Source organism: Xenopus laevis, chromosome 2L, assembly GCF_017654675.1.
Source record: "Xenopus laevis strain J_2021 chromosome 2L, Xenopus_laevis_v10.1, whole genome shotgun sequence".
NCBI classification, from domain to species: Eukaryota; Metazoa; Chordata; class Amphibia; order Anura; family Pipidae; genus Xenopus; species Xenopus laevis.
In genome coordinates, this window is record NC_054373.1 from 176781579 (window position 1) to 176796980 (window position 15402).

The window sequence follows — 15402 nt, forward strand, 5'->3', positions numbered from 1 at the left end:
TCAGGTCCACCTAGCTGTTGATTAGTTCCTATCCTGAGTGCCGCCAGCTTCCCTGCACAGTCAAAGAACTCAGCTGCAGGGAGTGAAACAGATGTTGTAATAATTCAGCCTAAAACACATATTTATTAAGCACATTCCTTCTATGGTTAAAAGAGTATAATGCACTGGCAGATTCTTGTCTTTACACAATATTTCTCCTTTAAATGCATGAGCAGAACTACAGTGAAGTCCAGTTGTAATACAATGTATATCAGCCCGGAAACAGTTCAATGCAGAAGCAAGTGGCCACTGATCTATCAAACAGAAAAGGAAAGCACATGAATTAACAATGTACAAATAAACACCCATAATATACCTTAGCTCACACTGTGCACCCTCCATCATCGGACTGGACGCAAAAGCCCCCAGCCACATAAAAATGAATTTATGGATTTCTCTACAGTGTGACCAGGTTCTTCCAAAAATAATAAATACTAAACTACACAGTAGAGATGTTCCATATGCTTCTCAGGAAGAAGTGTAGGAAGCAAGTGGCACGGTACCAAGGCTCAAGTTCTGAAAGATTTGTCTAAGTTGCAACTTTGGGGGATAACTCAAATGGCAGAAGTATTAACACTTTTCCTACAAGAAGAGGCAGAGTAACTTAAAGCAAGTCCATGCCTGTATTTTATTCCCGACATAGTTTCTCAGAGTTGAAGGTACATTTTGCTTCCATACAGCAAAATGCAAACAAAGAAATTTAAGTTTAGCTGAACTCTAAAATAAACAACAGACCAGTCTAAAGGCAGTTTGGAAATCTAGGAAATTTCTCTTTCGAAGGGCCTCAGCCTCTATTAGCGCAACTCCAACTAGAAAAATAAAATATTTCATTATCACCCACATTCTTTAGGTAGTGTTCCTCTGTTCATCTCTCACTTTCTAACTCCTGGACAGAGAACTCACTCACTGCTTTTTCTCTTTTCCACAGATAATGACTTACAGTATCAGTTGCACAAGACGTATCCTGATTTTTTTTTTCAGCCTCAGTGAACACAGTCCCTGTTCTCAGTTTCCTAAATTATTCTAGGAGACAGATATTGTGTATGGCAAACCTAAACCCCAGGGGAGTATCTGGATTCTTTTCTATGCCTGCTCTTGTGCATACAACAGCCATCTTTAGGCCTAGGTTCAGCTACTTGGGTGCCACACTCAGTGACTCCCACAGGCCCAACCATGGGAGCAAAAAATGGTGGCGACTCTTCCTTTTTAAAGCAGGATTCGTTGCAAAAGTCCTGACTTACTTTTTTGGGCAAGTGGTTTTCTCCAGACATTTTATAACATATGGGACATATCATTTTACAGTGGGCTCATGTGTAGGGCATTATATTAACTCTCTTTATTAAGGTTCCCTGGACATGTTTAAGAAAAGTGGTAACTTCAAGCATTTGCACCAAAATTTATAATAAATACAACTTTACATTACCCGCATTCAAATTGACCTAAGAGCACGATCACTAGGGAATTTTCGCTAGGCACAAACGAATGCTAGCGCATCTTCGCTATAAAATGCTCACATTGCTGAAGTAATGTGAAAAGTCCCCAGTGTTCAGCGTCCACGACACAAATTTGTATATTAGTCAATTAGCGAAGTGGTAGCGAATTTGCGCCTGATGAAGTGGTGTGATGTGTGTGAAGTAGTGATGGGTGAATTTCGCTTTGTGAACCGGCATCTCGTTTTTGATGCCGGCGTCCGTTTTTGACGCCGGCATCCAATTTTTTGACGCCAGCGCTAATTTGCTGGCGAAAATGCGCCGGCATCCAAAAAAATGGACGCGGACGTCCATTTTTTTGACGCTGGCAAATTTTCTCTGCAGTTTCAAGAATTTTTGCACCGGCAGCGAATCACGGGAATTCGCGCCTGCTGAATATATTCACCCATCTCTAGTGTGAAGCGGTCGCTGGCGACAATTTGCAGTTTAGTGAATCTGCCCCAGAACTGTAGAATTTTTAGACAATCTCAAAGTCAGGAGCAGGTCAAAACACATGTCAAAACAAGTCAACACAAGGGACACAACCAGGGATACAGCAGTAGTAGAAATCTGAGCACCAAGGAACAAGCAAGCTTGACCTATAACTAGAATGAATTCAAATCCAAGAATGGTTCAAATCCAAGCAGTATGTTGCAGCTCCCAACTACTGTGCCCCACTAGATATAGGTACGTTTAATATTGGGATTGGGAATTTAGGCCTTCCAAGGCCAACAAATCATTGCACAGTTCAACACATTCTCGTCTACAGATAGATAGACATGTCTATAGATAGGAAGCCAACAGAATGCAAGGTTCTAAAGGTCTGTGTATAAATTAGAGGCCAATATTTTGCTAAAAATCATCTGAAGCAAATACTCATTTCTTTTCTTTTCTAGTCTTGTTGGCCCTTGTGGTGGGTGTTATCCAACTTTAATGGAAAATGTGTGTCATATTTCACAATGTTGAGTCAAATGCTCCATCAAAGCTTTTTCTGCCTGCATGAATATATACATTTCTACACACTGGCTAATGAAATGTAAGCAAAATGACAGGCTACGGATAAGCAATGAAAATATTTTTACTTGCGTTCTGTTGGAAAGAAATTCCCGCTGGGAATAAAGATGTGTCCAATCCAAAGAACTTTTATTTGGATTTTAATGTAAAGCTTTCTTGCGGTAGATTATGTAAATATACAAACGTGAAATCATGAAATGTGAGCGGATATATTTTGAAAGAGTCATTGGGGAATTCATCAATATTTCTAGTACCAGCTGTAATTTTATTTTATGATCCAACGGAATTTTTAATATAACTCAAAAATATGTATGTGGCTGATGAGGAAAGCAGAGAGAGGTAATGAGAAATGCTACTTATTTAACATTTATGACACCTACATAAATCCTTACTCTGTGACTGTAAATTCTAATCTAGATTAGTAAATGGGAGAATATAGCCCCACCGACAAAGAAATAGCTTGTTTTGGTGTGAAAAAAAAGTCAAAAACTAGGGATGTTATTGACAGAATAAAGAAACCCAACACAACCTTATATATGGATTATCCAAGTAGTAAACCTTAGGCATATTGTCCAGTTGGTCAAGCCTTCCATATGGCTCTTCTGATGCCATATATGCGCTGATTCAAATATTAAAAGGGGTGGTTCCTTCTTTCAGGCAGTTATTTATTAAAGTCAGGATGCTAATAACTCAAAGAATTCAGAATTTTTATTGAATAGAAAACCACATTTTTTCACGATTTAGTATACCGTGAAAAAAAGTGCAAAAAGTCTGAATCAGAAAACCCACCAACTCAGACCTGCCTAGGTTGTTTATAAGTCAATGGGAGAGGTCCCTATCCTATTTGGAAGTTCTGTGGTCTGCGCTGGAATTAGCCTGAAAATCCAACTATTTCAGGCTTTTCGGGCAAAAATCCAACAATTTCAGGTTTTTCTGGAAAAAAGCCTCAAAAAATTTTACAGTTTTATGGAGTTCCCCCCCCCCCATCCGATAAAACTGTGGGTCAAATCGTTTGGTCTAATTTTTTGAAAATCTGAGAAATTTGGATTTTGATAAATACCCCCATCAGTGTTGGATTTTGATAAATAACCCCCTCAGTGTTGGACTTGCCCATTATAGCATCAAAAAGAGTCATGGTGCACCAAGGAGGGAGGAACTCAAACTTCAATATTCATTAAAAGTCCATATTTATTTGTTCCATTAAAACAGACACTCCATATCATAAGGAACCATAGCTTGACGCGTTTTGTGGCTATCCAGCCACTTTCTCAAAAGCACACTGGTTCACACACAATTCTGGTATAAATACAGGTAAGTCCCACCCATAAAATCATTAACACTTTGTTACCCATATGAAAGATAAGGAAAAAAGGAAAAAAACAGAAGAAAGACAATATGTGGGTGTAGGGAATAAGCAGTGTTAAAAGCTATAAATATCATGATAAGAACATTTCCATAAATTCAATAATAACATGACAATTCCCAATCACGATTCATGCCCCCATATTCCTTTGTGGTTTTAAGGTGGTAGATCCAATAGACTTCCTTGGCCAACAGCCTTTTGTTCACATTGCCTTGTGTTGGATTTTGATAAATAACCCCCTCAGTGTTGGACTTGCCCATTATAGTATGAGGAAAACGTCTTATGGGCCCTAAATGTTGTGGTCCCTCCTGTTTAAATCACCGGACTATGCCCAGTTGAACTAAATAGGATAGAAAAAGAAACAGAGAAGAAAAAGAAGGACAAACGTGAAGAAGGGAATAAAAAAAGAGCAAATTCAAGTTCAAATTAATTCGGCGTCCGCACAGGTTGTATACTTTCCACTTCCGGGTGCTGTGTCAAGGTTGAGCAATAGAAGAAAGCTGTGGCAACACGCACTCCGGTTCTTTAACTTAATAATAATTCAATGTAGATGGTATATATTTAAAGCATCAAAGTTTCGGTCCAGGGTCTGGGACCTTTATCGAGATGCACAAAACATGGTGGTGCATCTTGATAAAGGTCCCAGACCATGGACCGAAACGTTGATGCTTTAAATATGTACCATCTACGTTGAATAAATATTGAAAGTTAAAGAACCAGAGTGCGTGTTGTCACAGCTTTCTTCTTTTCTTATTATCAAGTACCAATCAAAGACACATTAGGGTTCAATTATCAACCGATGAAGGATGAAATGATTTGCTTAATATGCACCTTGTTCTCCTGGCATGACAATGTAAATGTTCCAGCCACTGCCAGGCGGAGATCTTGCCTGCCAATACCAGACTCGAGAGTATCTCTTTAACTGAATCTAATTTCTTTTTCCTGGTTAATATTTGCCTTGCACTGTTTTCAAAGCCAAGAAGTAACACGATCTTGTATTGAATATGTTTTATGAGCAAATACTCACAATTTGAATACCGCAAGGAATTCTCACAAACGGAAAAAAATGAAATGACCTATCAATTTGGTCAATTTTCCCAAATTCACAGCAGAGCATAGAATTAAAAAAAAAATAATTACAAGAATATAGAGGGGCATGTGGCTATTTGATTTAAATACTGTACAACTAATTGATCATGAATCATGCTCAACGATATCATAATCTATGGTTATAGGGCTTGGAACCCTTTAATTATATGCTACCTACCACAAATTTGTTAATGATATGTTTTCAACAAAATAATAACATGGTCTGGTAGAATATTATTTTCCTTTTGATGGCAATGTCTTGTAGTTCTTATGTATTGTACGTTGCACAGAAAGTGTCTGGAACTCAGCAGGCCCATCGGTTGATTTTAATTTTGAAGCCATAATGACAAATGAATTGCTATGAATTTATTGTGAGCGCTCGTTGTGATATAGGCAATGTCCCAGATGCCAATTGTTATTCCACGTTCAGTTGGAAAGGACACTTTGAAACACAATCAGATAAGGGACAGTTGTTTAGAGAATTGTATTAGAGCAGGATAAGAGCTAAGGTAAATTGTCATGGATAAAACCAGCATTGTGTGAAGATTTTCAACAGATCAGCAACGGAACAAGTGGGATGAAAAGTCACTATCAGGGGCGGGGCAACCAAGTGCAACGGAGGGGCATAGTGTTCCCAGGGGGGATCAAAGCAGAACAGAAATTCTGAACTACAAGAGAGATCAAGTTAGGGAACTATTCAAGAGAAGAGGCGGATTTTTACTAAGAGAAATGGTTATTTTCTGAACTTTTTTTCATTTATTAAAAAAAAAGGTTATTGTTTTTGCAATAATATTCAAATATTTTGTGTTATGCAGTGGTACAGATTCCTAAATAAATCCAGTTTAATCTTTATCATGTAATGAATTAAAGTGGACAAAATGCATAAATATTTCTAATGGAAATATACTGTTTGAATGATACTAGTTCAGATGTGGAGCAAACCCAAGGCCAATTTATCAATTTTCTAATCCGAGTCTCTCTTTCAATTTGAAAATTTGATAGCAAAAAAAAAATTGCAATTTTTGTTTTGTATTGTGTGCATAAGATACTCATTTGCGACTAAAATCCCATTGTTGCACGAATTTTTACAAAATTCCAATGTTTAAAATAAAAAAATGATAAATAGCGTGCATGTTGAAAATACCCCTCGTATTGTTTTCTATAGAAGCTCAACAGGTTTTGGCTGCTGAAAATTTTCCATTCGAATTTTCAAGTTTGTTTTTGGTATATAAATCTCAAAAAAAATCAGGCTCGGAAAAAGATTCAAGATTGTAGGGTTTATTGTCACAATTTTGTCGTATGACGGAAAAATCTTGAATTTTAATATGTACCCTTAAACTTTCTAAACCATTGCTCTTCCTATCCTGTTCTTAAAGGGATACTGTCATGGGGAAAAAAAGAAATTTCTAAACGCATCAGTTAATGGTGCTGCTCCAGTAGAATTCTGCACTGAAATCCATTAATCAAAACAGCAAATAGATTTTGTTATATTTAATTTTAAAATCTGACATGTGACTAGACATATTGTCAGTTTCCCAGCTGCCCCCAGTCATGTGACTTGTGCTCTAATAAACTTCAGTCACTCTTTACTGCTGTACTGCAATTTCTAGTGATATCACCCACTCCCCCCCCAGCAGCCAAACAAAAGAACAATGGGAATTTAACCAGATAGCAGCTCCCTAACACAAGATAACAGCTGCCTGGTAGATCTAAGAACAGCACTCAATAGTAAAATCCAAGTCCCACTGAGACACATTCAGTTACATTGAGTAGGAGAAACAACAGCCTGCCAGAAAGCAGTTCCATCCTAAAGTGCTGGCTCTTTCTGAAAGCACATGACCAGGCAAAATGACCGGAGATGGCTCCTATAAACCAATATTACAACTAAAAAAAATACACTTGCTGGTTCAGAAATTAAATTTTATATTGTTGAGTGAATTAGTTGCAGTGTAAACAGTGTAATTTAGAAATAAATAATAAATACAAAATCATGACAGAATCCCTTTAAGTTCTTCTCCTATTCCGTTTGCTGTTTTTTTATTCTGCACCTCCTAGTCATCTTTAAATATAGCCACAATGCAAATCAACATTCACAAAATGCCTTTGTTAGAAAAAAAACTGCACATTAAAACTGGTTATGCACTCACCTGTATTTAATGTGATGGGATTTTAATTATACAGTTGTCATCTCATGGTCTAATATTAGAAACCAAGCAAATCAAAAATGAACATCCTATTGTAGGAGCTCCCACATCTACACATTGCTCACTGCTTTTCAATTAGCTGTAAAAATGCATTAAAATAGCATATTTGGTTCATGGGTGATCTGTATGTCTTTTTAAACATGGCAACAGTTTACTGCTACCAATTCATTATAACTAGCCTTACCTAGCCAAAAAGTTGGTTCGTTCTGTGCTATGTAAGAATGGGCAGGTAAAGTTGGTCAAGAATGGGCACTAGGGTTCCTAATTATCTAGCAGAAACAAATATGTAGTGAATAAAGTACAGGTGGAGGATCCATTATCTAGAAACCCATCATCCAGAAAGCTCCAAATTATAGAATGGCCATTTTCCATAGACTCCATTTTAATCAAATCAGATTTTTAAGATTGATTTCTTTTTCCCTCTGTAATAAGATAGTACCTTGTAATTGATCCTTTCCAATATGAATCCTAATTAAAATGAATCCTAATTGGTGGCAGACAATCCTATTGAGTTTATTTAATGTGTAAATGATTATTTTGTATGGAGATCCAAATTATGGAAACCACGGGTCCCAGGCATTCTAGATAACAGGTCCAATACCTGTATATAGTTCTTCTGTTCAGTGCCTTAAGAGCAGATACATTGGAGTTGTATCAAAACCTGCTCCTTGGTTAGAGGTGAGTTCCATTTCACACACCCTTTCTAAACTATCAGGTCCAGTAGGGGTAGGCAACAGAGGTACCTGTCTAGAGTAGTGATGGGCAAATTGCTGAAATGTTCTCAAATTTACAGTTAAATTCGAATAATTTTGACGCACAACAATTTTTTTTACGCAGTGGATTTTTCACTGGCGGATTGTCGCCTCAGTTTCGTGAATTAATTCGCTAGCGGTGAAACTTAGAAATTCCTTGCAAATTCGTGTCTGGAGAATTTATTCGCCCATCGCTAATCTAGAGTGCTGCTATTTTTTTAAAAGTGGTTTTATTTGATAACATATACATTATTTGAACCTCTTGTCTCTTCTCTTCATTCCGGTGTCACTGGTCTTGGGTGCCTAAGCTCATTGGCTAAGCTCTAACTCTAGATTTTAACTGGAGAATAGGGAGTCACATTCATAAGAGTAACTCATGAACTACTTGGTGGAGCCTATGGGGCAAATTCACTAAGATTCGTAGTTGCGTCAGGCGTAACTTCACCGCACTTCGCCGCACTTCGCCGCACTTCACCAGGCGTAGTTTCGCCAGCGCTTCGCAAATTCACTAAAATCCGAAGTTGTGGTTAGGGGTAGCGTAAGGTTGCGAAGTTGCGCTAGCATTGATTCGCTAAGCGAAGCGAAGTTACGCTAGCGATGGTTAATTTGCATACGGCGCCAAATTCAAATTTCAATGGAGGAATACGTATCAACACTACAAATGCCTTCAAAACATCAAATAAAAATTTTATTTTGCCCTACACATGTGCCCACTGTCTAGGTAAGTTGCCATGAGTCAGGAAATGTAGGGGGGAAGGAGGGGAGCCCCAAAAAATTTTTCGATCTTTTTCAGCCTATCACCCATAATGTAGAAAACACGCCAGCGTTTTTTGGGACTTAGAAAAAATTTTGACTTTTTTTCAAGCAATCCCTATCTACTCTATTGCGCTTCGCCTGGTCTGAGGTGGCGAAGGAAGTCTAGCGTAAAAGGTAGCATTCAGTACACTGCGTGCGTTAGTGAATTTACGTAGTTACGTCGCTAGCGAAACTTCGCCAGGTGTAAGGGTGCGAAGTAACACTAGCGAAACTACGCCAGCGTTCATTAGTGAATTTGCGCAGTAACGAAAATGCCAAACGCTAGCTTATTCTAGCCTTTTCTACTTGTTTACTAAAAGAGATAATCCATAAACAGATTTGCTCATACAGTATAGCTGATATATTTCTTACTTATCAGCCAGATATCTACATATGGTCACCTTGAAGAATAGTTTCTGATGAATGGCAGTTTGTCTTTCTAAAATAAGAATGTCATCTAAAGATAAGAGCGGCCTCTTTTATGATAACTTCGATCTGGTCATTTCAATGGCCACCTTGGATGATATTCAGCAGTTTGGTGTGTGCTCAGGTTTTGGGATTGAGGGACAGTCATAAAATGCGTTAACTTTTAAGTGAAATTATAATTTATGATTGATCAACTTAATAAGAGAATCAAAGTTTGCCCCAGGTCTAATAACCCATAGGAACCAATTAGATGTGTGCTTTCAAACAGAAGAACAGCAAGATCTTTACCTTTATATGATTGGAATATTTATTATATATTATATTATATTCTATCTTAAAAAAGATTGGAATGTCCCTAATTTCCTTGTCCATGACTTGGCTGGAATGAAGTAGTTATTTACCATAGTCATCTAAGCAGTTCTATAGTAGATGACAGCAAGTTTATTTTGCAAACCAAATGCTACATATAAATCAAAACAACTCCCTAAAAAATAGTTTTTCTTACAGAGCACTAACTACCGCAAATGCACAGCTGTCCTGGCTAATGGCTGGGTTGTTACTCCATTTGCCAACTTCAAAAAAATAAACACAGATTGTCAAGGCCTAGAAATACAAGTTTCCGCAGATCCAGATCTCCCAATGTCAGAGGCGATAAATGAGAAGACAAACTTCCAGCACAGTGAGCTGCGCATAATTTATGTTCAGGTGAGCTCTGCAGTAAATCAGAAGTCCTGAACTTGACTCCACAATGCAGCAGTCCAAGGCTACTGAAGCACAAAGTATTCGACTTCACTAATAACTGTTCCCGCAAGAATCATATTTTGTTTAACTTGCTGTATTACGTTTGTTAAGTCAAGCGTAGTGAGATGGGACGGACAGTCCTAGAAAGGAGGTTAACAAATTGCTGGAGGGTCAGAGACATTTAAATGTATTCTTATGATATAAAAGGACCCTGAATAACCCATATATATATATATATATATATATATATATATATATATATATATATATATATATATATATATATATATATATATATATATATATATACATACAAATGGGAAGCCCCATAAAAAGTAGGGATATTTGAACAAACTGCAGCCTTCTACAGATATGGGATCTATTATTCAGATTGCTCCAAAATATGTTAATAATATTTCCCACATTGTCCTATTTAAATAAAAAAAAGTGGATCTTTGTAATCTTTCACATTTTTAGATGACTTAAAGGGGATTGTTCACCTTTGAGTTAATTTTGAGTATGATGTAGAGAGTGATATTCTGAGACCATTTGCAATTGGTTTTCATGTTTTATTATTTGGAGTTTTTATTCAACAGCTCTCCAGTTTGCAATTTCAGCAATCTGGTTGTTAGGGTCCAAATTACTGTAGCAACCATTTACTGATTTGAATAAGAGCTACAGGCTCTTTGCTAGGGATGGGCTGCACCTCAATGATGATGGTGCAGTTGTTTTTGGAGAGAAGATGGCTAGACGGTTGGAGGAAAATGGGGGAGGAGATTTGTTGGGGGTACTATTAAGGAAAGGGAGGACCACATGTCATTTGTTCAATATGGTGCCAGTATTAAATGTATGTTTGCAAATGCAAGAAGTCTGATTGGTAAAATGGTAGAGTGGGAGGTGATGGTGCTGGAGGGAAAATATGTTGTGATTAGTGTGGCCGAAACATGGCTGAATGAGTCGCATGACTGGGCAGTAAATATCAGTGGCTATACTTTGTTTCGGAGGGACAGAGGCAATAGAAAATGAGATGGGGTATGTCTGTTTGTTAGGCAGGAAAAGCTTTTATAAAGGAGGAGGTGATGGATCAACCTGTACTATGAGCTATCTTCAATAATCCTGTATTCTAAACTCCATCCAACCCCTTCTTAAAGCTATCTAATACATCAGCCTGTACCACTGATTCAGGGAGAGAAATTCCACATCTTCACAGCTCTCACTGTAACAAACCCCTTACCAATATTTAGCCTGAATCGCCTTTCTTCTAATGTGAATGGGTACCATTTTACCCATGGTAAATAAAGCATTAGAGAGATTATTATATGATCCCGTTATATAGTATTTATACATAGTTATCATATCACCCCTTAAGCGCCTCTTCTCCAGCGTGAACATCCCCAATTTGGCCAGTCTTTCCTCATAGCTAAGATTTTCCCTTTACCAGCTTAGTTGCCCTTCTCTGTACCCTCTCTAATACAATAATGTCCTGTTTGAGTGATGGAGACCAAAACTGTACGGCATATTCTAGATGGGGCCTTACCAGTGCTCTATACAGTGGAAGAATGACCCCCTCCTCCTGTGAATCTCTGCCCCTTTTAATACAACTCAAGACCTTATTTGCCCTTGATGCTGCTGACTGGCATTGCTTGCTACAGCCAAGTTTATCATCTACAAGGACTCCAAGGTCCTTTTCCATTATGGATTTGCCTAGTGCAGTCCCATTAAGGGTATAAGTGGATATTTTTACATCCCAGGTGCGTGACTTTACATTTATCAACATTGAATCTCATCTGCCATGTCTCATCTCATATCTGTAGCTCTTTGCTCAGAACACTCCAAGCAAAAACCAGTCCCACAGTAAAAACTGAAGTCTAAGGGGATTTTCAACTAACGGACTCTGCAGGGAATAGAATGAGAGTACAAATATGCAGGCGCTAAGGAGAATCTTACAAGAAAAGAATTACAGATTCATTTATTGCCTACGATTAATGTAACTATAACTTACTTTCTAAATGCTAATGAATTAAACACTGTTCCTAATGGAAACATACTGTAAATATGAGCCAAGTAAATGGGCAGCGGGCGTGCGGCAAGAAGATTAATGATGCCATTCAGGACCCAAAAGTTAAATTCTATTAAGAGGGTAAAAATAAGGATTTTCTTTTTACATTAGTATAAATAAATCTAATCTTTGGTTCATACCTATGATCAGACTGAAAGAGTTTTGTAGTTTTTTTTACAGATATTTATTTTACCTTATTTTTTTCCAATAAAAAAAAAAAAGTGATAAAACCTATAAGCACATAAATGTACTTTTTAAAACTAACCCATATTAACCAAGGCTTTCAATGGTTCTACTAGAGTAGAACCAAAATAATTTATACATCAATTTTTTTGGAATCTTGATCCCCCTAAAAAAATATAGGCCCTTATTGCTGTATAACTATTGTTTAGGCCAGTGATCCCCAACCAGTGACTCGTGAGCAACGTGTTGCGCTCCACTCCCTTTGATGTTGCTCCCAGTGGCCTCATAGTAAGTGCCCATTTTTAAATTCCTGACTTAAATTTAAGTTTTGGAGGCTTAAAGGCACAGGCTAACTCCAACAGAGCCTCCTGCAAGCTGACAGTCCACATGGGTTTATAATTTGCCTTTCACAGACTTTATTTGGCATTTTTCTGGCTTGTGTAGCTCTCCAACAGTTTTTACATGTGAGTGTGGGTGTCAGTAAATATCAGCGCCGATTCTAATGTATGCACTGCCTGAGGCGGCTCCTGCAATGCTGCCCCCCTCGCTGGCTTACCTGTCAGGAGGGGAGGCAGGAACACTAATGCAGAGAGCGCAATTGCCCTCTCTCTTGCAATAATAAAGCCGAAAACTGAAAATTTGTCTCTTAAAGGTACCAGGAGTGGCTTTTTGCCATCCCTGGAAACCTCTCCGGCGTTGCCGCCTGAGGCGAGTTTCTCAACTCGCCTCATTGGTGGCGCGCCCCTGGTAAAGATATATATATATATATATATATATATATATATATATATATATATATATATATATATACCAATATGAACACTTGCACTCCAATCTCCAAGTCTCAAGCCGGGTGCTTAGTCAATATGTATTGTATATTTTTCAAAATGGACCAGCACACCGTTTATCTTCAATCAAAAATAGTGTTTATTCTTCATACACTGTGCATCCAACGTTTTGGCCTGAATGCAGGCCGAAACGTTGGATGCACAGTGTATGAAGAATAAACACTATTTTTGATTGAAGATAAACGGTGTGCTGGTCCATTTTGAAAAATATATATATATATATATATATATATAGACAAAATGCAGGGATTGACAGCACTCCAAGGAAATACATCAAGTCAATAATTCAAATGAAAGTGGAGATTTATTGGTGATCCAACGTTTCGGCTCCACACAGAAGCCTTCGTCAGGGAAAGAAAAGCAGTGCACAAGTGTTTGGGGGTTTAAATAGGGTAAAAAATGGCTCCAAGACACCTGTATATGATGCCTGTCACTCATCGTTTGTTATGCAAAGCATTTACTATATACATGTGGATACAAAGGCAAATGTTGTTATCCATGTTAGGTATGCCCCTTTGTATGGGAGAGTTCTGCTTATACACAGGGTGCGTCCTACTGTTACCCCACTCTGTCACATTATTCTGATGTGTAGCGAGCTACCCGTCCTATGCCCTGTATAGATGGGCTGGAAATGCACCACAAACCCACAGTGAGCGGCGTTGTACCGTTGCTAGGCAACCCATGTCCAAACACTTGTGCACTGCTTTTCTTTCCCTGACGAAGGCTTCTGTGCGGAGCCAAAACGTTGGATCACCAATAAATCTCCACTTTCATTTGAATTATTGACTTGATGTATTTCCTTGGAGTGCTGTCAATCCCTGCATTTTGTCTACATACTTCTCAGACTAGCACCCAGGTTTCTGCATACTAATGGTTGTGCATTCCATTCTGTTTGATTATATATATATATATATATATATATATATATATATATATATATATATATATATATATATATATATATATATATATATATATACTGTATTTTTTGAGCTGCTTGATCCTATCATCACCTATTCCAAAAAAAACCCTGAACTTTTTATCTTATTCACAAGTTCATGAGTGCTTAACAGCAAATCTTTTTTGTTGTATCTTCCCTTCCCTTGCATCTATACAATTTAATCATCATTATTAAATCTGCAGCACTGTGTCTACTTTTCCCCTAATGCTACTGTAGATTGCATGGATAATTTTGTTGCAGCAACATAATTGCTGTCAAACCAATGTATAACAATTGACCCCTAATCAACCCTTCATGTTTTCTTAACATAACTGATTGTTTAATTGACAGTTTAGCTTATAGATGATGATGAGGTAATTATATCCTGTTGACAGTTGAAAAAACCATCACTCTGAATGCGCTGGTATCACAGATGCTTTTTTTTTTTATTTTTCCTGGGAAATGTAGGTTATTCTTGTGTTCAAGAAGAATAATATTAGCCTGAATTTTTTGGATTCCATTTGAAATTATGTGTTGACAGTTGTTGTATCTTAGGGGCCTATTTATAAGCATTCAGATTTCTATTTTTTCACAAATCCAAATTTTTTCCTTTAAAAATTAGTTTTTTATTTCTCTAAAATAACCATAAAAATCACTACTAAAAAACGTTGCCAAGTAAAAGCAGTCACGTTCCTACAGAAGTCAATGGGGAGCTGCTCTGATCTTTTTAGACCGTTTTATTTAGCAACTAGACATTAAATTAAAATTAACGGGCGCTAGGAGATAGGCCGCCAGAGACGGTCCGTGGGGCACATGTGCAGTAGCGCAATCCCACGGACACAGGGACTGGACGCAGAGACACTTCAACTTTATTATATAGGATTCAGACTTTTAGGGTACAACTACACGGACGATTTCCCTGCGATTGTGGCAGATCCGATGCGCTGGGCCAAAACGCAGGCGTAAAGTTGGATGCAACGGAAAACATGGTAAGCAACAACAACGTTGGATGGTGTTGCATTGTTTATCCGATTTCGGATGCAACGGAAAACCATGGTCAGCAATGTCGCAGCGTTCGTCCGACATGACTGTTGGATGCAGAAGCTGCATGATGCCTCAGTCGTGTTGCGTCGGATGAACTCTGTGACACCATTCAACATTTGTATTTCTTACCTTGTTTTCCGTCGCACCCGACTTGACGCTTGCGTTTTGGCTCAGCGCGTCGGATCCGGCACAATCACGGGGAAATCGTCTGTGTAATTGTACCCTTAGAGTTTTTCGGATTTTTTTTCTCTAGTATTTGTCTGAAAAACCTGGTTTTTGAAAAGCGTTTGTATTTTTTAGCACATCGTTTTTCTGTTTGTACTTTTTATAATGGGATCTTTTAATAACTGTCATGGCTTTCGTGGTTTTAAAAAAAATAGAGTTTAGTTGTGGTTTCAAAAATCTTAAAATATGACATTTTGTGGGAATTTACTAA